Source organism: Pezoporus wallicus, unplaced genomic scaffold (genome assembly GCF_028554395.1).
Source record: "Pezoporus wallicus isolate ANWC-B61680 ecotype Strahan unplaced genomic scaffold, APGP_CSIRO_Pwel_v1 contig_5418, whole genome shotgun sequence".
NCBI lineage: Eukaryota > Metazoa > Chordata > Aves > Psittaciformes > Psittacidae > Pezoporus > Pezoporus wallicus.
This window is the reverse complement of record NW_026640709.1, coordinates 4794510-4822188: the sequence shown is the minus strand read 5'-3', so window position 1 is coordinate 4822188 and position 27679 is coordinate 4794510. Positions and strand designations below refer to the sequence as shown.

Here is a 27679-nt window from a genome sequence, read left to right as displayed (position 1 = left end):
TACTGTTTCCAGTTACACTCTGGCTGTGTAACCAAGTCACAACTTGGTTTTATTACTGTATTTCCACTCATGAAAAATAAGGTGGAGCAAATTTTAAAGTGGTGGTATTAACAGATAAAATTCCATAAGTGTAAATGGTGCAAAGCTGATTTATTCTAGGAAAGGATGGGAGGACCCAAGGAATAAGTTACAGTACTTGCTTTACAGAGTCCAGCAGCTGACTGAAGTTTTTCTGACCTAAAGAAAAAGCCTTCAGATGAATTCAAACAGGTGGGAAGTGAAGAAAATACCTGTGGGATCTATCACACACTGTATATTTTGAGCACTGTACGATTACTGCACCTAGTGATACCAGAGTCCACATGCAGGGCTCTTGAGTCTGTATGTGATAGAGTACCATTACATTCAAGGGAAAACAGCTCTAATGCTATCTAGATTGCTCAGAGTCTTACTAGAGATAACGTGCAAAATAATGCCTCTGAGCCTGAGGACATGATTTTACACATTCCTAGTGTGTTACCGAAGTCCATTACTAAGAATGCGTTCTGGCAATCTTCCTTTGAGGATGAACAAATACTACAGGGAACATGCTACATGCCAGACAAACAGCCTTAGATTCAAGTCCTGCCAGATGAATATGTTGCCTTTTATGTATTTGAAATGCATTTTAAATCCACAGCAGCATATTGCAATAGGATCATGATGGGCCTATGATCCTATTAACAAAGCCAAAAAGACCTTGGGAAAAAGGTTCTACTTTTATTTATTTATTTTCAGCACTTGCTTGCATATGCTGTTTTAGCTCACTTCTTAGGGTGAAGGTTTTTCCTGATTGAAAATGAATGTGGAAGTCTATTAATGAAAGATAATTTTTTTCAAAAGGTTGATACAAGTATAGGAAGCTAGCAAGAAACAGAGTTTTAATGCAGCATGGCAATATGAGCCAGATGGCCACAATAAGGAAGTTGGATCTGTGTCTGGATGTGAATAATAGCTATATGTAAACCCAGAGCTCTTAACAAAGAAAGGATGCACCTCTGTTCAAAGATGGTTCCAATCTACATGAAGACTTTGCTCACAACAGTGATTTTGGCTTGATCTCAGCCCCACATATATATTTACATTTAACACACCAGTGAGTCAGAATAGGACTTCTTAAATTGCAACACCATAATCCTCATCATTTTCTACTGACAAACCACCCAACTACCACAAAATGACTGTTTCTATTGAGGAATAGCATGCTAATTATTTAACTGCAGTAGTTATTTAACTACTCTTTTATTAGCACATTCCCCCATTTCACCACTTTCACTCTCTCAGGGTCAAATTCTGCACTCTTTAATTAAGGAAAGGCTTTTATTAACAACAATGTATTTTTTGTGGGCAGATATTACATATTCAATAGCATATTCTATCTGTGTAAGCAATGGTGATAGCTGTCCTCTGCCTTTCATTTGCTTTAAATGCAAAACATTTCTGAAACCCTCTCTTCAGGTTGGTACTACTTTAATCTTAAATATATTTCATAGAATCACAGAATCATAGAATCAACTAGCTTGGAAAAGATCATCAAGTCCAAGACCACCACTAAAACATATCACTGAAGACCTCACCTACACGTTTTTTGAACACTTCCAGGGATGGTGATTCCACCACTTCCCTGGGCAGCCTGTTCCAATCCCTGATCATCCTCTCAGTGAGGAAGTTTTTCCTAATACCCAGTCTAAACCTTCCCTGGCACAGCTTGAGGCCATTACCTCTTGTCCTATTGCTTGTTACTTGGGAGAAGAGACTGATCCCCACCTCACTACAACCTCCTTTCAAGTAGTTGTAGGGTGCTGTAAGATCCCCCCAAGCCTTCTCTTCTCCAGACTAAACATCCTCAGTTGCCTTAGATACCAGTCTTTTCCCATCACTTGACTGCAAACAACCCCTTTTTCATGGAACATAAACATCACAGACTACATTGTTTTGTCCTTGAATTACTTTAAAGACATTTATGTGACACAAATCGAAATTTGTGAAACTAGTGATTAAGTAATAGCTGCAAGAAGATGGCAGTGTTTTCAGGTGCAGTGAATATAGTAGTAGGAAATGTGATTCAGAATAATTTGAAATGCCTTTCAGAAGCTGCAGATAGTTTGCACACCCTCTTCACTACATCAGAACCATCATATATATATATATATATATATATAAAAAATCAGGTTTACACATAAATATATGATATGTTTATTGTAGAAAACACAAAACTTTATTTACTATCTGAAGTTTCACCCTGTTCCAGTTGACCTGTTTGCCGCTGAAAGTGTATATTTTTCATGAAGTTACCTGGAAATGGTCAGGTTGAAGTCTACTTTGAGGCTGGATAGTTCACTGGTTTCTTTTAAGTTCTCATCAGCTATCTGTAACCAGAATAAAGCACACTTACTACAGTGACTAAACAGTATTGAATTTCACTGTGCCACTGCGCAGAATTATAATATGTTCAAGGTACCTCAGCAAATCGCTGAGATCCTGTTACCATACTTTGTTGTAATAATTAGATAAACTTGTGAATAAGAAAAACATTACTAAATTTATATTATTAGGGAACGTTTATTATATTTATGTTCCTTAAAATCAAGCAGAAGACATTTAGTTTTTATACCGTATTAGTCATTACCGATTTGTTTGGTAGGGTTTTTTTCCCCAAACTTGTCTGCATACAGCCTTTGCTGAGGTAGTAAAAATGAAGCTGGAGAAGTCAACAGGGTACCTGTCATAGTATTTTTCCCATAATCACATCCACTTCTGTCAAAATGTACTCCTTGCCACTATTTCAAACTTGGTATCAGGCTAGGTGGACCATTGAGCTGATGTAGGACACTATACACTTTGCTTTCATTTATCCATGCAAACACCCTCAGAAATACTTCCTGACTTTCTAACGCTGCATATCTCTTTAGTTTTGTGGAAGGCTCATATATATTTGGTCCTGATATACACTATCATTGATAATTATCTTTTTTTTTTTTTTTAAGGCAAGTTTCTAGACATGGAAAATTACAAAACCCAAACTGAATGAATGCACACTTCTTAAGCAACAATATAAGGGAGAGAGCAACAGGAATTAAGCTAAACAAATGATCTACCTGAAAGTGGACTCTGTAGTTAAAAGGACAGTAACTAAGCAATTAATATTGTAGGGTACTACTTCAAAAGTACTGGATAGGTATCCTTGGTTAACGAAAAAAATAAACAAGAAATTAGAGATGAGATGCATGCAGAAGTTCGCGGTCAATTTGAGTACAACACTGTATTAAAGGGTAAAATTAACTTTTGAGTGATTGCATTACCATGCAATGCATTATAATGAAACTAAAGCAAAGCAACAGATGTTTAGGATGAAAACACTAAGGAACATTAAAATATTGTGAGGTTCATCTGAAGGATTTTAGGAAGATTTTAAAATACGTTTTCCCGTATCAGCAAATAAACACTCCTCATCTTTGGAACCATCAGTCTTTTCTGTTTGTTTCACAGTAGTATCAACCATTTTCAACATCTTTGTTGTACAAATTCTGTGCGGATAACAATTTCTTCAGATGTATTTATTACTTTGTGAACTTCCTTTTACAAGTTTCTTTATTTCAAAAGATTATCAGAGGTAGCTCTATCCAAACTGAAATGCTGCTCATTTGGCTTGGGTGGAGTTGATTGCATGTCACATGATATTCTTTGTACTCCTGAACAGGTGATCCCTAATTACTAATCAAAATCATACTACTGTATTTAGAAATCGCTTTTTATACACAGGAATACTTAAAGTTGTGGTTTTCATTAGACTTCCTGCAGTTTGCATTTTCAGTTGAATACTGAGGGAGAAACAAAACAAAAATGGAAATCAGTTTGACCAAAGCTGATTTATTTCTAATTTCAGTATATGTGGAAGAGCTTTTTCCCATTTCTGGTAGTTATGTTATAAATAATGTTGCTTTTTTGCTTTGTAACACTCCAGGGAATATAACAGACTTTGAGCTACACATCATAAGCATGTTCCCTTTTTTTTTCATTTTGTAATTGAGACCAGCTTTAAAGGAAAAGAAATTTTATGAAAACTGATCAGACAAATAGATTTAAGGACCACCTTTTTAGGCATTTACTGATAAAATCCAGAATAAGAAGAAAAAAAAGAATTGTCTGTTTCAATTTGTTATAATCTAGATATGCACTTTTGTAAAGCTTATCTAGCACAAAGGTTTTTGCAGCTTCCCATTTTGGAATGGAAAGAACTTGCAGGGGAAAATGCAGAGGCTAAATTATAAAATTACTTTTATCATCACAAGCATCTGATGGAGAACAAAAGGGAGGCATATAACATTTTCAAAAAAGCATTAAAGCAATACTTTATCTGCATTGTGAAATGCCTTGCAGAGGCATAGTGGCACAGATAGACATAATACGAAAAACAAAATTATGAATATTATCAATTCTCTTGATTGACATTTTAAGGTGATGACTGATTGGGGTCAGGAAATATTTTCCTCTCTTTCTTCCCTTTACAGGGGTTTCAGAATTTATTCAAAGTTATTTGAATTATCTTGAATCCTTGAATATTTAAGTTAATGCTAAACTTAATAAATCAAAGGTTTTAATTATTATTTACTAATAATATATACTACATAAATATGAAGGTTTTAATTATTATTTACTCCACATATTTCCATATTATTTTTATTTTGTGTTATTATGTAATACATAGTAAAATAATAATGCACAATATTATTCATATTTTTTAAAAATATTATTTCTACCTTTAGAAAAGAAACAGGAAGTTAAACTGGAAATAATGCCTAAATATCAGAAACTCAAAGAGAATGTAGTAATACTTCAGTAGTTTCAGATTAAACTAGCTTCATTCTCCAAACCTTATGTGATTTTCATAGCTCTACCAGTTTTCAGACTGCTTACATTTTTTTAGTCAAAGCTGAGTTCTTACTTACTACATTTTAAATACAGAATTGATGATGTATCTCTTTTTTTTTCCATCTCCGAGTACTGTGATATTAACCATATGTCCACTCTTCTGTAGTTAAAGGCAGACCTGCAACTGATGACAAATTGAAAAATGCAAGTGAAACATGATATAATTCGCAGATGAAAGAGATGCTGTTGATATTTTGATTATTGTGATACAGCATCAGTTATATACTGGTAAATTACAATATTCCATGTATTTTTATTTTTTTTTAACCAGCACACATATGTAAAGCATGTGAATACCCATGCCCTGAGTTTGGACACAGACTGTTGGCTACTAAATGTGTTTTGAGAACAGAAATTCTCTGTGGTGAAGCATGCAGTGTTCCAAATGGAGCTAGCTACTCATCCAGTATTAAACTGTAAATCTATGTCTTTACACAGACAACCTGTGTTCCCATAGATAAATTAATGGCTTTTTCACCATTTAAAATATTCTACAAAGACACAGCCTTAAAATAGGCTGTTAAGTGCAAAAAAAAAAAAATTGTTTTTTCATAATGCCTTTGAAATGCAGCATGAAAAACCAATGTGTTAATGGTTTGGATCTATTCCACAGAATATACTGTTTTTCTAGTCATGAATCAGTGATACAATTAGCAGCAAATCTTACAAAAATCAGTAGCTGCAGACAGAATTTTTACTAATTCTGATGCAATTATGGATTAAAAAAATTATTCATTATTCATTTTCATGCACCAACTCTTTAAATAAACAACTTCTGTTAAGTATAAAAAAACTTCCTAAAGTTTTGAAGGAGATCTTGAGTTTTAGTAAGGATGTTGGACACACTGTAGTTCCTTGGCACCTCTCAGTCAAAAATCTAACACCTCTATTTTAGACAACCTTTAACTTTTTCACTGTCCAATTATAACAAGGAATATACTACTATTACTAAGGAATATACTAGGAATATACTATTATTACTAAGGAATAAACAATTATAACTCTGCTTTTGGGGGTGTTGGTTGATGAGAAAATGAACATGACCCGGCAGTGTGCGCTTGCAGCCCAGAAAGCCAACTGTATCCTGGGCCACATCAAAAGGAGCGTGATCAGCAGGTTGAAGGAGGTGATCCTGCCCCTCTACTCTGTTCTTGTGAGACCTCACCTGGAGTATTGTGTGCAGTTCTGGTATCCTCAACATAAAAAGGACATGGAACTGTTGGAACAAGTCCAGAGGAGGGCCACGAGGATGATCAGGGGACTGGAGCACCTCCCGCATGAAGACAGGCTGAGAAAGTTGGGGCTGTTCAGCCTGGAGAAGAGAAGGCTGCATGGAGACCTCATAGCAGCCTTCCAGTATCTGAAGGGGGCCTATAGGGATGCTGGGGAGGGACTCTTCATTAGAGACTGCAGTGACAGGAGAAGGGGTAACAGGTTAAAACTTAAACAGGGGAAGTTTAGATTGGATATAAGAAGGAAATTCTTTCCTGTTAGGGTGGTGAGGCACTGGAATAGGTTGCCCAGGGAGGTTGTGAATGCTCCATCCCTGGCAGTGTTCAAGACCAGGTTGGACGAGGCCTCGGGTGATATGGTTTAGAGTAAGGTGTCCCTGCCCATGGCAGGGGGGTTGGAACTAGATGCTCTTAAGGTCCTTTCCAACCCTAACAATTCTATGATTTTATGATTCTAAGGAACCAGAGCTGTCACTGTCTGTGAAGTAATTTCTGACAAACAACTGAAGTACTGCTGTGTTCTTTGGTTGTGACAATAATTATTTTTAGAAGTAAGGGGAGGAAGAGAAGGTGTTGCAGTTATTTTACTTGGATACAAGACAGGTTCAGTTTGAACAGTGAAGCAGCAGTTGCATATGGATAATCCATTATGAAGGTCTAAAAATAATAAAGTCACATTAACCAGACAGTTGTAATTAACGTACTTTGGTATCAAGATCAGAAAACTATGGACAATCATATTCTTTGTAGAATGAAGTGGTCGTTCACAGTATGTGTGCATTTGTGTGTACATAACTGAAGCAAACTACTTTCCTTCTTTTTAAGTTCTTCCCAGACTGGCCCAGATTTAAGCAATTTGAAAAAATGTGTGTTTTGTTAGGCAAGAAGAATAGATTGTTCAGAGATATTTACACCACAGTACTATGACACCTGATGTTGAATTTCTCTCCTTCAGGGATGATATGAAACAGGAGGAAGAACCGAGATTTATTTTTTTTTCCAAGGAACTTTTATCTGCACTATCTTCTGTGCTTCAGGGGAGAACATTTATTTCCCCATATCAGCCCAGCTGCAGAAATTCCTTGACCATGAACTGAAGCCTGCTGTACTTCTGCCTTTCAAGAAAGTTTCTGCAGGAAGAAGCAACAGGTTTTCTAAGGATATTTTTTTGACTCTTTATTCATGCAAAGAAATTAAAACTGTTATCAGCTTTTGAAATAAATGAAGAACGGATATCCAAGAAGTCCCCCTGAAAGCAAATAATAACTATTTTTCCTCACTGTACATCATCTGCTTATCTTCAAAAGCAAATCATCCATAGGAACATTATCCATCTGAATGAAAGAAATTGGAGGAGTGGGTCAAGAAACTCCTTTGGAATTTCAACACTCTTGACTGTGTATGAAAGCATATTACATGCATGCGTTTGTAGTTTAAGGGGGAGAAAACAACCAGTTGCTTCTAGGAGGAGTGGAATTTAATAAGAATTCCTATTTTTCTTTGGGATAAAATCTTCCATTCTCTTCCTGTACTTACTCGCATCATGTGAGGTAGTTGTGGTTTTCATTTTACATTCAAGTCTACAGCATGATGAATAGCTATTGTCAGCTTTACTTCACCCTGACCACTGGCTGCAGCAGTGGGGGTAGGCTAGGGTCAAGGAGACGGCCTCAAATAATCTACAATTTTCCTACCCCAATGCTCCCCTTTCCTTAAGCCTTCCTTTCTTTCTCTTTTTTCTTCTTTCTCTTTTAGTGCCCCATCTAGCTTGTTGCTTTCTGACGCTGGAAGAATTCTAACTAGAATGACAAGTCACTTTATATGCCATACCTTATTGTTTGTTGCTCTTTCCAGCATCTTCTTTTAAAACTGCCCTACTCAGAAGTATATGTTTCTAATTTGTATTACGGAAAAATCCTGCTTATTCTATTCATTCAGGTATTTCCCTTTGGTTCAGTGGATTATTCACAGCATATTGGAATTCAGCACTTCAAACATCCACTCCATGTGATTTACTACAGAGTGTTATTACAATATCAAAATACTTGTAAAACCTGACTATTGATAGTATTTTATTGAAGTTGATTTTGTCCAAAAGATTTTGACCAAGAAAGTTACAGCTCTTCTCAAAGTAGGTATGAATTTACCACACAGAGCTAGGGACAGTTTTCAATGAGAAACCAGGAACAAAAAGCAGGCCTTGTAAATAATAAATGGCATGGGAATGGTACAACATTAAAATCAGAACTTCTGGCTGTGGAAGAGATTTTTGTAATTTGTATATTTCATAGAATCACAGAATGGTTTGGGTTGGAAGGGAGTTTTAAAAATTATCTAGTTCAAAGCCCATGCCACGGGCAGGGGGACTTCTTCCACTCGCTCAAAGCCCCATCCAGCCTGGCCTTGAACACTTCCAGGGAAAAGGCATCCTCAGCTTCTCTGGGAAACCTGTTCCAGTGTCTTGTCAATTTGTCGTGGTTTAAAACCAGTCAGGCAGCTCGTTCACTCACTCCCCCCCTTCTTTCCCTCCCCCTACTCCCAGAGGGACAGAGAGGAGAATCGAAAAGAATGCAGCTCCCATGGGTTGAGATAAGAACAGTTTAGTAACTAAGGTATAACACAAATCACTGCTGCTACCACCAATAATAACAATGATAAAGGAAATAGCAAGGGAAGAGAATACAACACCTCAGCACCAGCCAACCGATAACTCACCCCCCCCATCCTGACCAAGCACCGACCCATACCTCATCCAACCCCGCAGTCCTGGCCCTTCCAGGTAACTCTCTGTTACATCCTGGTCATGACGTGCTGTGGTATGGAATACTTCTTTGGTCAGTTTGGGTCAGATGTCCTGTCTCTGCTTCCTCCCGGCTTCCCCTCCTCCCTGGCAGAGCATGAGGCTCAGAAAGTCCTTAGCCAGGCCAAATATTTGAGCAGTAACTAAAAACATTGGTGCTATCAGCACCGTTCCCAGGCCGAAAGTCAAAACCACAGCACTGCAGCAGCTACTAAGAAGGAGGAAAATAACTGCTACTGCTGAACCCAGGACACAATGTGAAGAATTTCTTCCCTGTATCTAATCTTAGTCTTTCCTCTTTCAGTTTATAACTGTTGCCCCTTGTCCTATCACTACATGCCCTTGTAAAATGTCCCTCTCCAGCTTTCTTCTGGGCCCTCTTTAGGTACTGGAAAGCTGCAACAAGGTCTCCTCGCTCTTCTCCAGGCTGAACAATCCCAACTCTCTCAGCATTTCCACATGGGAGAGGCGTTTCATGCCTCTGACCATTTCTGTGGGCCTCCTCTGGACCTGCCTCAATGGGTCCATGTCTTTCTTGTACTGGGGACTCCATATCTGAATGCAGAACTCCAGGTTAAGTCTCACAAGAGTGGAGTAGAGGGAGAGAATCACCTCCCTCGACCTGCTGGTCACATTCCTTTTGTTGCAGCCCAGGATACGGTTGGCTTTATGGGCTCCAAGAGCAAACTGCCAGCTCAGATCTAATTTTTTACCCACCAGTATTCCCAGGCCCTCCTCTTCAGGGCAGCTCTCTACTCATTCAGCCTCTGCTCATACTGGTGACTGTCCTAGACCATGTTCAGGAATTTGCACTTGACCTTGTTGAACTTCTTGAGATTCACACTGGCCCACCACCTCTCAAGCCTGTTGGGAGGTGCATCCTTTCCCTGTAGCATAGCAGTTAGATGAGCAGTGTTGCCTTGTGGCATATAAAAGGAGTTCTTCAAGATACAGACCCACAGAACTTGTTAGAGACAGACCTAAAGGAGACCTAGTTTAAAGAGCACGTTAGGCACTGTCAGGGCCAGGATTTAAGGATGTATACAAACAAACATATTAAACATAACTTGCATATACACTGAAAAAAATGTAGGTTTATACACATATGTAGCTGTGCCTATGTACTAACCAGTAAATATCCCTACCAGGCTCAAACAGCCTATGTAATAATTGCAGATACTTGGAACAGAAGTAAAAGGATTACTGAGGAGTAAAAGAAAGATAATTGGCTAAACGTATCCCTGAGGCCTGCACAATAAGCACTACTATTTTATTGGATAAGTAAAATACCAGACATTGCTCATTTGAGCTACCTGATGAACTAGCTGCAGTTCCAGCTAGTTTAGGGAAATAATAGGGAGCTGATAATCACTGCCTATAAAATTAATGGTCTTGATGCAGATTCTCTCCCACAGCCAGTTGCTACAGAGAGGGAAACTGTTGAGCAGCTAGTCACACTTTCTGATTATAAGGAACTGATTTGTTCCAGCTTTGGCCAGGCAAAAGCAAAAACAGGCAAGGAGCTGCTTTAATTTATGCCACTGTCAGTCTCTCACGGTCTCTCTACCACTGGAGTTCCTCTCTGCCACAACCTTTCATGCTCTGACTAGGGATTTCCCATGCAAAAATATATATACGTGCAATGCACAGATGGTTTGCATATGTGCAGTAGGCTTAACATATCTGATTTACTGTGTATGCACAGACCATCTGTGCAGCACATGTGCAGCAGGTCTGATGTGTACTGGACACATTGGACTTACTGTGCATGTGCTACACAGTTAATCTGCACACACACAGTAGCCACAGCTCTGACTGAGTTGCCAGACATCCAGATGGCCAGAGTCCTTAAATCCCTTCCAGAGAAAAACTGAAGATGGAATGAGAATGTTTGGTTGTTTTTTGGTTTGGTTTGGTTTGGTTTGGGTTTGTTTTGGTTTTTTTTTTTTTTTTTCTGGTGTATATCATAGCTTATCCTTTATTATCAAATGTAGGAGCATATACAAATGGATACACCACTTTATCAGGTGTTAGTCTAACAAAGAAATTCCCATACGTAAAAAAAACAATTCTCTTCTGGTCATGTATGTAAAAAAACTGGCTATAGAAAACAAAATAGAACTGTGATAAAGATTCTTCTCTGTAAACTTTTACAGAACAAGCAAATAGCAAGTGAACTACACAGGCTTCTCTTAGCAAGGATTGGCAGCCTCTTCAGATTTTCTGACTATAAACAGCCTTTCAATCTGGAAATTTTTAAATTATTCAGGTTAATGCTCAGACAACTCAGCAACCCAGATTGATAGCATGTCACAATCTCAGGAGGAGAGTTAGTCATCTCAGGCCAATCCTTGCCATTTGGCTAACTGAGATTCGATGTCTTACACATGCTGCTTTGTTTCTCATCATTCAGACTGTGAGCTAAAACACTGTCCTTAACGTTTATGGTAAATTTCCCTCCAGTAACTCTTCTGTAAAACTAAGATGTAAATGTAAACATGAACATAGCTGATCAGACCCACTAGCATTTTCAAAAAAGGTGAATGCAAACTCCAGGCACACTGTCAGTAACAATGTGTGGAGAATTTATCTAAACACTACTTAAATGATATTCTTTTGGACTGGTACAGGGTTATATGGGAAGGCAGGAGGAAAAAATGGGTGAAGATTCAGGTGAATGCTGGAAAGAACACAAAAAGTGGTTAAGCCTCATCAACTAATGCTGGGATTTTTTATGTAATCCAACAAAAGCCAATATTTTCCAGCTGCTCTGTTGATCTGTTAACTCTTGCCAACCTTCTCAGAAGCTGTCTGCCTTGCCCACTAGAGATCAAGCTAACATACTGACACAATTTTTATCACTATATACAATTTTACAGTCACACTGAAGACTGGAAGTGCAATGAAAACTGCAGCTTATATTGCATTTGAGTATTTGACCAGTGGGAGAAAATGTTATCTATGCACGCCTTTGAAGTCAAAGTACCCTTCACTGTACAAACCAGCATGTCTTAAAAGGCTCTTGTGTCTTCTAAACTAATTTGCTACTCCATTTTTTACCTCACCCACACAATCTCCATTCAAATCACAATTTATGTATTTCAGAATATATTTCCTAATTAGTACTATATCAAAGAAACTTCTTGTAATAAACAAGCTCTGCTAATAAGAAAAATCTATATTGTAGCTAGAAGCTGAAATGTCAGACATTTTATCATACAGTAAAGAAAGGAAAATCACTTACAAACACTTAAAATATAGATTCCTCCAAATTCTCAGTCAAAAATAGAAGGTAGTGAATGAAATCTGGAGGTTTATTCACATAATCTGTGAACAGCAACAGGCAATGACTTGCAACACAGGATAATTTACTAGGACTGAAACTGGCAGTGAGCGTAACATACTTGGCACATTTTTAATATCCTTAGCATATTTTATTTCAAACTTGTTAAAAGGATATGCTGTAATTGATCTACTTTTAGTGACAGTATTGAAGAATATTGCCAGAAGTTGTAGCATGTATCAACACAAAGGGACGGCAGAATTAAACGATGCCTATTAAAATTGACTCAACCCTTCAGTAGTAATTACAATATATATTATTCCCAAATAACTTGATACCTATGCATTTTCACCGCATCCTATAACATCTTTGTATATTACATCTTAGTAAACAACACTGTTGGCTAAATTAAAGCAAAAATTAATGCAATAGATTGTACCTATATTTGCCAGAGATAATTTAGGTGATGTGGAGGACCTCTGCTGTGCCCAGAGCTCCTACCAGAATTCTCACTATTTCAGTCAAATCTCAAATTGTGTGCCACACTAAACACTGTTTTCATAAATAAAAGAAAAAAATAAAGTTATGCCAGCAGTAGGTTTGATCTAGTTTCAGCTTTTGGATTTAAAAGAGGTGGAGGCTTAAGCACTTAAATATTTGAAGGATTTCATGTTTGTGCATTCATAGAAGGCATTGAAAATCAAAAGTCAACTCCCTTCTCTTGAACTGTTCTCCTAGGAATACCAAAATGACTGGAATAGTGTAGGTTTTAAAGTGCACTCTCTTTTTTCCATACTTCATGTATAATAGTGAATATTCACTAGTGCAAAGAACTCAGCAAGACTGGAACTCAGATGAGCAACATAACCACCTGGCAAAATAATAATCCAGTTACTTGCTTACAGTCTTCAAACTTGTTTAAATATTTTATAGATTCCCAGTGACATAACAGTCATCTCAAAGTACTGGCTAGCTCACATGTATGAAAGATGACATTCAGTTCCATTATAAATCAGTTAAGAAAGGAATTTACACCTGAATCTTTCATCTCTAAGGTCTTCTTAACAATTAATGAAAGTGTTTAGATAAATTTGTCTCACTTTTTCTTTTCTCAGGTACTCCACTTTGCAACTTTAGCAGCAGTACAGGAATAATATTCAAAAGTTTAATTACATAGAAGTGTCAAGGAGAAGTAAACAACATGAATCTGCTCTTTTGCTGAAGCTTTTTTGCTGAAACATCATGGTCAGGTTTTAATTCAACTATAAGGTGTGCCTAAGTGTGTGAGTGTGTAAACCAGGCTGTAATCTCACTTCTTCCTTTCTGTTGCAGCCAGCCAGCCAGATTCCAGTCACCTGCCTTTGTGAGCCAGTATCTCCATCTCACTCCCCAAAAACCTCTGTGAGACACCAAATTCTAGGTGCAAGAAAACTCTAGTTAGGGCATGCTGGTGTCAACTGAATCAAAACCAACAGATCTGCACAGTGAAAAGTCTTTTTTTCTAAGTTTTCCATATTTATGTGCTCGTGGATCATCATGAGCATGACACAGAAATGAACATACCTGCACAAAAAAAAAAAATGGAGAGTGGGAACTGGTTTTAAGGAATATCATCACAGTTATGTTTTATTTCAGTAGCAGAAGTCACACAATCATTCATTTGAAAACACTTGATATGTAGATGAACAAATGTTTATTAACAGCTTTGTTGAGAAAAAACACTTTCATATGAGGCAGGTAGGTCACCTCAGGAATATGCTTCTCTTCTGACAAGCTGTTGAGATTACTCACAATTTTTCCCATCTTTTTTTTTTTTTCTCTTTTTTTCCCCAAACAGAAGCAAATTTAAACAGCAAATCAAATGATGACATCTATTTATCAAAAGAAAACTTTTTCTGGGCAGGGGGAGGGGGTTGGATTGTTTTGGCGTTTGGTTTTGGTTTGGTTTTTTGTTTTTTTTTTCCACAAAAATATGTGCTGTCAGTGGTCCCTAACTTCCATAGAATTTCACTGTGTAGGAGAGGGTTTTCCGTTCTGTTGAAGCAGAAATCACTGTGCCAAATATTTCCTTCATCATATACAGTAATCTTCTTAGCAGAAGCAATACCATTTTGCACGAGTAAGAGGAAAAGTCTTTATCTAGTTTCATTACCACTCAGCTTCCAGCATGGGTGATGGGCAGAACTTGCATTTGTAATTTGGGTAATAGTTTCCTTTGGTTGCTTATTTGGTATTAGTGAACTTTCAGTGCCTATTTGCTTCCTATATACTGGCAGTGTGGCAGACAAATGAACAAGCAAAAGCAAAATTTTAATGAAAAGTCAATTTACAGTAGCACCTCAACTGATGACAGATTCAATCTTTTATATGCTATTGCAAACTATAGTGCTCCTTTCACTGCTCATCCACTGCATAAGCACTCAAGGGAGAGTATAAGAACTAACATAGAACAGAGTAATAGATTTGGTATTCAAGGCTTTGAAAAATTATTCCTGTTTGGCAGTCAGCAAGAAGAGAGATAATGGGAAAATGAGAGGGAGGCTAACAGATTTCAAGATTCTGTTTTGAAGAGGAATGTTAAGCATTTTCACTGACATTGATCCAACTAATGTATGTGGTTTCAAATGTGTAAATGCACTTAGAGATTCTGAGGCTGTCTCTATAAGCCCTTCAAAATTAAAGAACTGCTGCTGAAGTCTGGGGATTTGTACATAGAAAGCTTGCAGGACCAAACACTACGACAGATGCATTTTGACATTGGAATTAAAAATAAAACAGAGACATAAAACCCAAATCACCAATTACATTTTTTTCCTAGACCATGTAATGATAACTCTATGTTCATAGGGAAATTAGTTTTATTTACAGCTCTTGTGATTCAATAAATCCCACACAATAATTAAATCCAAAATAAAAACTTTAAAACAAAAAATGAACCTGAGATCCCACAAACATCAAAATCTCTGAAATTACATCAGTGGTTTATATCAGGGTTATTATTTTGTATGGCTCTGATCCATCAAGGGAGATCATGCGGTATGTGGAATAGCTATGAAAACCAGTATAGGATGGAGAATTTCTTTTATCAGTGCTTTGTTTCTCCCTGTACAGGTGTGTAGCCTAGAGTAAGGAATAATTTTGGCCCCTTGCTCTCCTCCTTCAATGGACTGAATGCAGTTGCTCAGTAGGGAAAGTAAGGCATGCCAAGTGTAACTTGGCTCCAGTTTCCCTCAGAGCAAGGGGATAATCCAAGGACAGATCAGGAGTCTCACTGTGCAGCATCTTCCTCAGGGCTTCTAGCAAAGCCAGTTGATACAAAAGCAACCATTACATCAATTTTACATCAGTCACTATTTTAACTTAAATTCTTCAGCAACCTTAGTGGAAAAAATATTCTTTTATTGTCATATGAGATGGTACAGGATCAGGTGTTTGATAGGTGATGATTATTTTTTTTTATAATCACAAATTTATTGATGAACATTTCAAATCAAATACCTAAAGTATAAAAATAGTAACACCTTATACATTAAAGAATATCACCTAAATAAGAAATGAATTTGCAAGAAAAGTATTATCTCCTATTTTTGGAATTTCTATAGGATTCCTATCTTGGCTGATATTTCAGGAAACTGTCTATAGGTTGCCTTCCTGAGCCTATCAGCCTCACAAATCAGAGTTAATAAAAGTCAATCAGTGATTGTTTAACTTGCCAGCTACTGCCTGAAGCAGAATTACAAAACCTAAATGTGAGTTCAAAACTCCACAAGGAGTTTCTGTCATCTAAGAACTCTAAGTGTATGACCTCATGGAAGCTCAAAAAAATAAATATCCCACAACAGCTTGAAGAAACTTGCAGTTACTATGCGTTCATGTCAACAAAATAAGCAATCACAAATGAGGAATAGCAGTGTTTTTACTTTCTGCCCTCAGAATGATTCAGTTAGAAATGAGAACTAATTTGTCAAAAGACCACAAATATGAAGCAATTGACAAGGAGAAACTAACAAATGCAATTAATTAGAAAAACAGCAGGTTGACTGCCAAGTGAGAAGGTTTACAGGAAATATAGGGTTAAATTGTCATGTGCATTAATGAGGTTTACTGCAGTTGCAATTAGATGTTCAATACTAAGCTTCCTCACATCTGCTGAATATCCTGACTGATTTACAATGAATTGCTATAGAGTTCTGACTTTGAACTTTCATTAGTGTTCATTCTCCTATATACTCAGCTATGGAATATTTTGCTTCATGAAGATGACTTCCAAATGTGTTAAAGTCATTCACTAATGCAAATTGTTTTTCTTTCATGAAATCACATCCAAGTTTTACAGAGGATGGAGAGAGCATTTTAAAATGTTAAATGTGAGGGGAAACACTGTAAGAAATTGCTATAGGTACCAATCTGCAATCAACTTTAATTTTGAAGTGAATTTGTAGAGCTGTTCTTATAATAAATTAGTAGTATAGCTTCATAATCTGTTGCTATAATCCATAACTTTGACCTAAGAGTTAGTGAAAATGTTTACTCATACAATGGGAATTGGAGTTAGAAAAGATACTGATTTATTTTTAGTTCAGTCAGGAATTTCAGTTGAACTATTTTAGCAATAGTATTTTAATATACATTTTCTTCCAAAAATACTGGCCCTTCTATTCATGAATCTATGTTCTAGAATGTTAAAGCCATAGAAATCTGGAAGAAGTTATGTATCTTGGTTCTATAATCAGTAACTTACTGCACATAGTTAAACTCAATGTATAACAAAAATACATGCTTTTCATTTACAGTAACCTTAGTACCACAAGTGTGTGAGATCAGGCAAGAATACAACCATTCTCCTTAATATTTTTTACTGACTGCTTACAAATTTCAAGAAGCTTTTGCAAAATGAGAGAATTCTGTGTCTAACACCAGATATGTGGCACCACTGCAATATAGTGTAGGAAACACGGTAGTGGACTTGGCCAACCAGATATAGCCTTGGACAAACCAGCCCACTGATGCTATAAGTAGGCTAATAATTAGGCACATTTTACAGCAAAACTTAAATTCAAACTCTTAAGCCACATCACATGATGCTTCTATTTTTCAAAGCGCATGATGTATCATGGACTTGAGAAGAGTTCAACTTTCAGAAGAGGGATGGATTCATAGGAATCATAGGTTGGAATCAACCATCTGGTCCAAACTTTCTAGGCAAACCATGACCTAGATTAGATGTCTGGGTATGCAGTCCAGCCAAATCTTAATAGAGTCCAGTGTCATGGATCTGATCTTACAGTCGAGAAATACTGAGAAAATCTGTGTTGGTTTTAATTAGCACAGATTATGCCATTAAATCTCTGAAAAAAAAATGACAGTTTAATCTTTACAAAATAATACTTAAATACCCAGACTGATCTGAAATTCTGAAAAACCAAGAACCTAATTTGGATTTTAGTTTCTTATAATCAGTTTCTCATTGACAGGCATAGTGAGTTCCATATTTGATGTGGATTTATTTGTTCATATATATATTTTAATTTCAGAATGCATAGTTCAATGCAAAAGTAGATTAGATTATGAACCAACATCAATGCACTGTATTCAGATTTATTTGTTTTAGAACATTAAGCTTGTTGTGAGAGTAGGATTTTTCTAAAAACTTCCTTACAGTAAGCATCTCAGTAAGTAAAGCTCATAAATGCTATCAAGAAATTGACATACACTTAGAAGAAAACATTTTCATTGGGTCTGGCACAAACCTAACTCCTCTGAAGGCTTCAGAGTCAATTGTTCTAGCTATTCTCTTTCCCCTTGGTAATTCCTCCAGAATTCTGACAGAGGATCACCCAAATAGGTGCTGATGGCTCATTTTCCCCTGAAGGTTTCAAAGGAAACTGTTGAAACAAAGAATGGAAAAAAACCAAACTTCTCAGGCTACATGAAGTCTTCTTGTTTTACATAGTTACCAGACTTCTACCATTAGAAAATGTGGTACATTTATTTTAAAGCATCCTTTGCACTGCAGTTGTGTGGAACAATGATCTGTTGAATTTAATTCACAGATCAAAGAGGGAGGAAATTAACCAACACAGTAAATTGATTATTTCATGGGTGACATAACCAAGGCAATGATTTATCTTAATAAAGAGCAACATCCCTCTAGTCCTTAACTGAATTCCAGCCAATGCAATAATACTCAGTTGTTAATGACTTTGATGTTGATGTGGAAAAGTGAATGACTGTATAATCACTGAAATGGGACCTCATCACAGTTGGAAATGTTTAAGCCAAATCATTTTGGACTGTGAAAAGAGCCTTGAGTGGTATAGATTGGCTGGGTCCCAAATTTTCAGCCTTAACTAAACACGGCCTGAAAACTTTATCATACTGCTATGCCTCAGGCTGGTCTGTAATTCTGACAGCCCCAGAGAATTGCAGTTTAGTGTATATGTCTGTGGACTCACTGTGGAAAAAAAATTTCAGGGCTTACAGAACCAATAATAAATACCTGTCTATCAACATCCACCTAAAAGAGTAAGTAGTTAAATCCGTCTTTAGGAGAGGGAACAGAAGAAAGGAAAGAGAAGTCAAATAGGAAAAATTGTACTGAAAGCTTATTTTTATATCCTACATTACTTAATATGGCTTAAGAGCTGAAATATAGTATTAGTCATTCATGGCATCCTCCACCTCCCCCTTTACCCTTCCCTACTAGCTCTTACAATAACAAACCAGGCTAAAATTAGAGCTGTTTTATCATATGTTAATTAGATTATCATTGTTTCAGCACTGATTGAAAAGTTCACATCAAAAGGAAGGATCCCCTGTATATCAAATACAGCTTCCTTGATGCTGATGTTCAGCTCTCAGATCAGAGAAGCAAGCCAGGTAATTTTCTTCCAGCTCGGGTTTCCTTCAAGACCGCTCAATTCCCAGTGAAGGATTCCTAGTATTAGCATTGCTCTGTCCACGTCTTATAACTTCTCTTTTTTTTTCAAAAATAAAGGAAGGATATTTAGCATCCTCCCAACTTTACTTCGCCCCCTGCACGCTATGAGAAATCAAGAGGAGACGAGGTAGGAAGGAGGTAATGGCAAATGACAAAGTTTGAAGCTCTAGCTTTTCTAACCTCAGCAGAGAGGCAGATGCAGGTATGGTTGGAGGAATTCCAAGCACTCAGCCTTTTTGAATACCACACAGCCCCCAAGCTCCAGAAACATGATACTCTGGCACTGATAATTAAAAAAAAAAAAAAAAAAAAAAAAATTAAAAAGAAAAAGAAAGAAAAAGCTAGGGAGCTAAGTATTGTTAAACTGCTCATCCAGGCCTGCAGCTAGGGGTGACTCAGAGTGCAGAGCTGGAAAAATGCCCATGTGGCAAGATTAGAAACTCATTTGTGTAGTTTATGTGGCCTTGCCAGAAGCCTCCGCTTTTTCCAAACCTCCTTCAGTTTATTAACTTTAAAAGCACTCCTTTCCTGTTGGGGATCTGGCATGGCTGCAGCTAGGCAGCTCTTTCTCCTTTTGCATTAACAACACTTAAAGGCTTTCTTTCCTGTTCAAAATTGACTTGTGTGAGATCATCTGTGGAATTTTCAAATGTGCTCACTCTTTTCCTTTTCATTTCATTCTTTGTCCCAGGGTTCAATTTAAATCCAAGTGCTTTTAAACTAACTGTATTCAGCAAGCCAGCACTTTCAGGAATATACGTTATGAAAGCAGGAAAAGAAAAGGCCTTCTTGTCATCAAAACTGTAATAATTATGTGTCAAATGTAATTACTGCTCTGTGGGTAATACATCTAATACTCAGTGACAGAGTAAGCAGCCTGCAGAAGTAGAAAGTAACTGGTGGCCAGATCAAATTTGATACAAAGTTAAGCATCACGCTTAAACATTCTGTCTGCTGAAGTTCTACCAAAAAAAAAAAAAAAAAAGCAAAGGCAGGAAAAAAGAATTTTTTTCCTTATTTAACATGATTAATGTGTATAAGCTTCTCAGTTCTCTCCACCTCCATATAATGAATCACAACTCTTAAAATAAGAAACACTGTACTAGAAACGTGTGCATTATGAGGATCAAACTTTGGTGAAGAAGCTCATCTATCAGGAGGGAGTTAAGTGTGGGATTTCTCTCCCATTAACCCATTGTGTTTGATAATTATCACCTTCAGATGTACATTTAACTCACTTGATAAGGAACAAGCTTTCCACATTTCCCTACCTTCTTTAAAATACATAAATTAAGGAGCAGCTGGTGAAGCCGACCTGCCTGTGAATTTGAGGACTCCTGAAATGGGAAGTCATATTCTAAAGGAGGAAAAAAGTGCTATGTCAGGAACTAGTATTCTAAATATGACAGCATGTGTCAGAAACTTGTCTAGTTTAAAAAACACATGGCTTCTCCTCCCTAACACTTTTCTAAGTAGACTTAACAAAGTCTAAAATACACAGAAAACCCCACTTTAAAAAACCTACTGATTTTCTAATTTGAGTTCTGATCCTGAAAATATCTGTGTTTAAGTGGTATACCAGGAGTAAAATCAATTAACCTGATTGTTATCTAAAGGCATAAGTGTTTGTAGAATTGATATATTTTACCATAGCTAACATTATGTATGTCATTCTCTTTAATGATTTGTGTAGAACTGCATAAAGTTAAGAATAATAAAATTACACTAAGTACGTGTACATTCTAGTTCTCAGTTGCACATGGCTATGCATGATATTCAGGAAAAAAATAATTTTATTTCAGTTTTTTTAACAAGCTTTAAGTTTCTTTCCATTCTCTTTGCCTTTATGTTTCAGCAATATTCTAAAAAAAAAAAAAATCTAACAGAAATTTTTAATGAAATCTTCAGAAAATCAGAAAATCTTTTAAAATTTTGGAAGATTTTAAAAACTTTTTTCATTGAAATTAATTTTTTCAATATAAAATTTCTTTGAAGTTTTGGAAACTTGAACTATTCCTCATGCAAGTATAATGGTTTATTTATACAGAGAAAATTTGTGCTTATAATTTATTGCATTGGAAGCCTGATTTTGAAGAGCACACTAATCTAATTAAGCAACAATATTCAGTCACAAAATTAAAATTATATTTTTAAATATCCAGTGCTTAAAAGAAATGCTCCCAAATAAGGTACTGACCAAGATATATTTGGTGATTTTTTTGAGATGAAAAATTTGGGGGAAAAAAAAACAACCCAACAATTAGAAATTGCTGACAATCAATTCACCATCTTTTAAAGGTTTAGTTTGACACATTTATTCTTTTTTCTCTAGGCCTATTCTCCTTTTTCCACATACCAAAACCAAAGCCCACAGGAGTGTTCTTCTCATTTTGTATGCTTTTAAGTGTTCTAGTAAAAGCTATCTGTTAAGCCCAAAGTTTTGCTGTAATATTAGGTGGTAGAAAATGAAGGCAACTCACAAACTAGGTGCTGCTACTGAATACCTCTGATACATGTGTATATATATATATATATATATATACACACACACTATTCTGGTTTGCAATAAAACTTTGGAACACGTTTCATTGACCACCAGACTTAGTGCATATGTGTAGGCAGGCACATAGTTTAATTTATGGAAAGTGTGCACTAGAAGAGCTCCACATGAATGTTATCAATAAGAAACTGATTATACCATAACAAAAGAGCAGTGGTGATTAACAGGTTATTTCCTCAAAAGCAAAATTCATGCTAATGGATGAAATATTTTGATTCTGCCTGGTACACACACCTTGGGTCTTCATAAGGGTGCTTCATTTAAATTGAAGCTGCTCTCCCAGTTCCACTAGCTGTATGATGTAATACAAGCAGTGCTGTCTATATGCATAATTATCAACACTTGAGGAGCATAGGCCCAAAAGCACTCTCTGACTTTCTGCTGATAAATAAGACTGATGAAATGAATGGCTCAGAACTGCCAGGTTTGGTTATGGTTTCTGAAAAATTAAGCCAACATGAAAGAAATCATGTTTTCAAACAGTACTGTTCTCTGTAGACTGATACCCCAATTTATTAAACTGTGCACTCTTTGGTCCCAGGTTCAAGTGCTACTTCTGCTCATCAGTCACCACTTGTTTCTTGAACTAAACAACACATCTGTAATTTTCAACTTGACTAGAATTAGTTCCCAAAAGAAAAAAAAAATGTTTTGAATACTTCTGGCTGGCTTCTAAATTGAAAACACCTGTGAGAGTTATGTCTTTTCCTGACATAAATTAGTGACAAGGAGTTCATATAAGAGGTGCAGACAGAAAAATAAAATAGTGCAATAAGTGTTTCAGGTAACAGAAAAAGGATTGCCTCAACTGGGTAGGTATGAGAGACAATATGTGACCCCAGCCTGTTGCCTTCCTATAACACCAAAATAGATGCTTGATACCCCTGTTGTGTTAACCAGAAAATGACTGCCTGAAGCAAGATCAAATGTCTCATTAGCACTTATAATCGCTTCCATAAGATGAAAACAGATGAAAGAAGAAAGGATAAAATTCAAGCAGTAGAATGAAAAAAAAATTGATCCCTTTTGTTCCATGGTGTGCTTTCCCCCTCAGATGGGGCCTCCCTCATAATTAACCTGAGTTCAACAGACAAAGTCATTATAAATGGAGTTCCAGAAAAACCTGATCCTGCTTTACTTAGTGTTCAGAAATACACTGAAAGGTTCTATGCATAACCATCAGTAATTACGTTAAAGCATAACATTTCTTCCTGAACAAAATTTTAATAATAAATTTATTACTTCCCACCAAACTGATGACAGCACCTTTAGCCAATCTGTCGCCTTTAAAATGTCTTCTTTCTCATGTTTTCAATGAGAAAAAATCTGCCTCATCTGTTAGAAATGTTCTTACAGATTTCTAGAAATCCACCTTGATTCCAGCTCATCAGGGGAGTTATCCCTTCGTTTATTCTAACCTATGGGCTTTGCTAGCCTATGAGATGTTTGTTGGTGATGAACAAAGAACACTATTGATTCATGTTTCTGTTGCATAAATTTGATACATGGCTAGAGCTTTGCAGCCATTCAATAAATGGAGTAAGGGATAGCTACATGCAGTTGCCTGGCTACATGTAATAACTTCTCCTGACATATGTTCAGGATCAGAACGCTAAGGAGAATTTGTTTTAAGAAGTGATACTAAAGAGCCTGCGGCTACTGTAGTCACTCTGAATAGTACAACATTGTAAGGACTGACAAGTTTCATCTTTCAGAAAGAACAAGATGATTGATAGGCCGAAGAATATGCTGGGTGATGCCGGGTGATGCCAGGTGATGTTAAAATTTCTTTCTATACCTGTGTTTTTCTGAGTTACAAAATCCAGTATTTAGTGAGGAAGCCAATTCTGTTCAATATAATGGTATTACTTATGAAAAAAGTACAGGGCTCAGAACAGAACACTGCTTTAAGAGAAAGGAGTCGTACACACCAAGAATCTCTTCCCTCCTCGTTTGTTAGAATTTAATAGCATACAGTACGTTTAGAAAAATGCAGGTACTCTTTTCCTTTATCAATGCTTTGATTGCTGATTTTACTTCACAATCACCACTATAATCATTTGAACTTACTAATTTGAAAATGTAAAAGTACTGTGTATTTGGATCTAATTGCATTAAGGACAAGAAAGATCAGAAACAGTTTGAATATATTAGCATTTCCTTGTAATTTTCTTTCCTTCCACTTAAAAAAATAAAAATATTAAAACCAAAAAAAAAAAAAAAATCCGCAAAGTATACAATAGGCATAGGATCGCAAAGAAGAAGGTCTAGGAAAATCCAAATAAATTATTTGTATTTAAGGATAAAGCTACCTGTGTACAAAAGTGGATAATTTTCTTCATATATTATTTCGTTAATGTAGGTGGTATTTACCTCCAGCTTCTCTATATTAGTTCTGAAGCCCATTTTGTCTCCAAGAAAAAATAAATAAGTAAACCCTTTGCAGCAGTTACAGCAGGAGTTGAATGACCAACAGAGGAATGGCAACCTGGAATCAAATTCCATAGTACTTACTTACTCAGTGTTACAAGTGATTTATGAGCTTCCACAGGAACTGGATAGAATCTTACTAAAAAATTCATTCTGGTCCAGTGGGTAGATGCTAACTTCTGGCTGTATACTAACAAGTAGATGAAAATGGATATCATCACAGGAAAGTTTATTTTTGACAGAGTTTTAAAAAGTGGCTCGTAAATGATAAAAGCATGTGAGTATTCTCTGCAAATAAAATGTTACTGTAATGTTTACTTGGCCACATTTATTTAGGTGACATCAGGCAAGCTCTGTCTTCTGAAGTGGATCAAATGAAACATTGATGATATGTGGGGTGACATATAATAGTATTGTGTGAAAGTGACTGCATTCACTTCACTGAATATTCACAATGTAAATCCAAAAATTTCACAACATCTTAACTAGTCAGTATCATTTAGCAGCAGCTGTGAAAAATCCCCCATGCTGATGAAAGTGATGTAGAAAATGCACAACAGGTTCTCTATAAGGTTGATGTGTTGCTAGTCTCCCACTTGGATTTATTGCTTCTGATTGAGGGAAAAATGTAATGCATGCTGCCAACAATGGAGAATTGTACTTTCTCTGTTTTGCATGCTGATTTAATTAAAGCTCCTAATTTCCATTCAAACAATGTGCTTGTCTTTCCAAAGGAAAGTATGTACTCTTTTTACTCCTTCTTTACTGAACTGAGAATAGTAGAACAAAATCTGGATATACAGACAGGTTAATCCCTATCAGCAAGGACTAATGCACCTTACTGGGTGTACTGACTGTTGGGATAAGCAAGAAAGGGCTGCTTTTCAGGACATTTCAAGTAACTTCAATCCTTTGGCAAGTAGGAAATGAGAGAAGTTTGCCTTGCATATGCTTTCCTTCCAAGGAGACTGGTCTATAATTGATTAAGTTAGTTTATAAGATATTCCCTCCTCTAATTTTTTATTGTGTGATACTAAAATGGATTTGTTCAATAGTGAAACAATCTCTTGGAGACTGGCTTTTCTGCTACTAAGTTATCAATCTAACACTATGTAAATTTTCATTTCTAGTGCTTATCTAACTTACGAGCATTTGTATCTCTCCCTTCCTTTTGCTTTAAACTCTGTGGAATTGGTAGTAACTGATATAATTTCTCTCTCCCCTAAAATCTGGGAGGATTTTGTTATTGTACTCTTGAAGGACAGAAGCTACAACTATGATATTTAATATAACGCATAGCTTCACAAATTTTGAGAAGTACATCTCCCAGTACTTTATTGTATACCAGGGAGCCTTCACTGCCACAAGATGGATTCAACTTTGATGATTGCTGCAGTGAAAAGTGTCCATCTAAACTATTTAAATTTAAACCACTTTAAATAGGGATATCTTCTCTTAACTTTCAGACAAGGCGAAGTATATGCTGTGGAGCAGGAGGACTTGTTATGTGGTACTAAATCCCAAGGTCCCAATTTATACATCCCCGGGAAGAAATTCATTATGGCTAATGAGCTTCTAAATTCTGCTTAATGAAGTCAGCTTAAGGTATATAGCTAGATAAAGATAGACATACGTACAAACAAACAAATATATTTATTTAAAACACCTAAAACACACAACTTCTACAGATATGTTAATGTCTCCTTGTTATTGAAAGAACTTCCTAGTCTTAGCTGGATAGTAAACAGCTGTGTGAATATAAAGCTCTTTCCTCTACCTTTGGTGGATCAGTGGCATTATTTAGTAGGAAATGCATCTTCTTCCCTATACAGATGAAAAATATTAATCTATAAATAAATTGTACAGGATATTGACATCTAAACTGCCTAACTGTACTCAGCTTATTAATGGCGTGCAACTGAGACCAGCTGCAGCAGCAATGTGTGTTCCTTTACATTGTCACTATGGGGTAAGAACAGGATTGTACATGAAAATTAGACAACTAATTTCCAACTTCCGCCATAATACAAGCAGCTAAAACTCAGTGAGAAGACCACTAGCTAGTCTGAGTTAGTGGGGTACTTTCAGCTTCCTAAAGAGACAGTTGCTCTTACTGCAAGACCAGGTCTACAGTAATAAGTGCTAAATTTAAGTGATAAAACTGCTGCATCTGTTTTCCACAAAGTAAGTGCCAGCTGAAGAAGAAAATGCTGATTTTAAAAGTAATCTTCAGTTTATATTTTCCACTCTCCCTCCACTATTTAAATCTTCTAAAAAGCCCTTCCTTCCCTGTACAATTCTTCAGAATAGTTCTTCTACTCATTTGCCTTCCAGCTGCAACAAATATGGCTTTAATAGAGAATTTTCAGTATATAAATAAATATATTTTTATATAGTAGTTCCACAACCAAAGTGGAATTTAAAAAAAGATGTTGATTATCAACCATGTTTTCTTTTACAATTCTCTTAAAATTTGATCCCTTTAAAATCTTCCCCTTTATAACAAACTATATATAGAACATCAATATAAAGATACAGCTGTCTAAGAGGCATTAGGCATGTTTCAGCTTAGTTCCACCCTCTGCTGTGATATACACAGTGCTCTTCCACAAGAAAAATAGTTACTGCTTTTAACTCATTGTAGAACTGACAAACTCAAATAGGAAAATAATAATTCTCTATATTGTCTCTTTTGCTATTCCAAGACGTACTATCAATTGCTACTTAAATTCAGGCCATTACAAAGCACACTGCTCAATCTATTACACAAAAATACACATGCAGACACACAATCAATTTTGTTTGAAGTAGCAAACGCACATGACTACTAAGATATATCTTAGGCTGTAAAACCAGGACTCTCAGGTTGTTAGGAAAAGAACATTAGGAAAAGAATCTTTAAAAAGTTCTGCATCTTTCTTCAAATGCAGAAAATTAATCTCATTTTTAAAATTATGGAAATGTATCTAATCCACAGAAGTAATACAGATCCACACCCTGTATATGAGAAAAAGATTATGGTTTTCCACAAAGATTTGAGGATGTTTTCATTTTTATGGAGACAGCTTCTGAAAAAGAACAGTGCTACCTTAACAAAACTAGGAAGAAAAACCACTGACACTGATAAGCATGATAAAATATTACTACCGTACTTTATTTTGGTACAATAGCAGTATATTATACACACATCAAATTAACTTTACCAGGAAGGCACCTTTTTCAGAAAATCAGGAAAACAAATTCAGTTTTATAAATAGTATGATCATGAAGTCATTCAAAACAATGGACCTTCCTTTCAACTATAAAGTTTCTAGATGTGTTCTAATGTATAAGACCAGATGAAAGAAAAAATGGAAAATAATCCTTTTCATTGAACATATGCTATTAATGCTGCTTATTTTACTTTTCAAAATATACTATATACATATAAAGATAAATTATAGCAAATGGAGATGCACACTGA

The 27679-nt window shown here is 36.2% G+C and overlaps 1 long non-coding RNA gene across 2 annotated transcripts in view; it reads right to left on the bottom strand.

The window, feature by feature from the left end:
- Positions 1 to 27679, bottom strand: part of LOC130605027 (uncharacterized) — a 140352-nt gene that overhangs the window by 14135 nt on the left and 98538 nt on the right. The window contains exon 1 of one of the 2 annotated variants that reach the window (XR_008973593.1): positions 13600 to 13696. The exons of the other annotated variant lie outside the window; for it this stretch is intronic. This is a non-coding gene — a long non-coding RNA (uncharacterized LOC130605027). Of the gene's footprint in view, positions 1 to 13599; positions 13697 to 27679 lie in introns of those variants that run through there. 2 annotated transcript variants of the gene reach the window in all.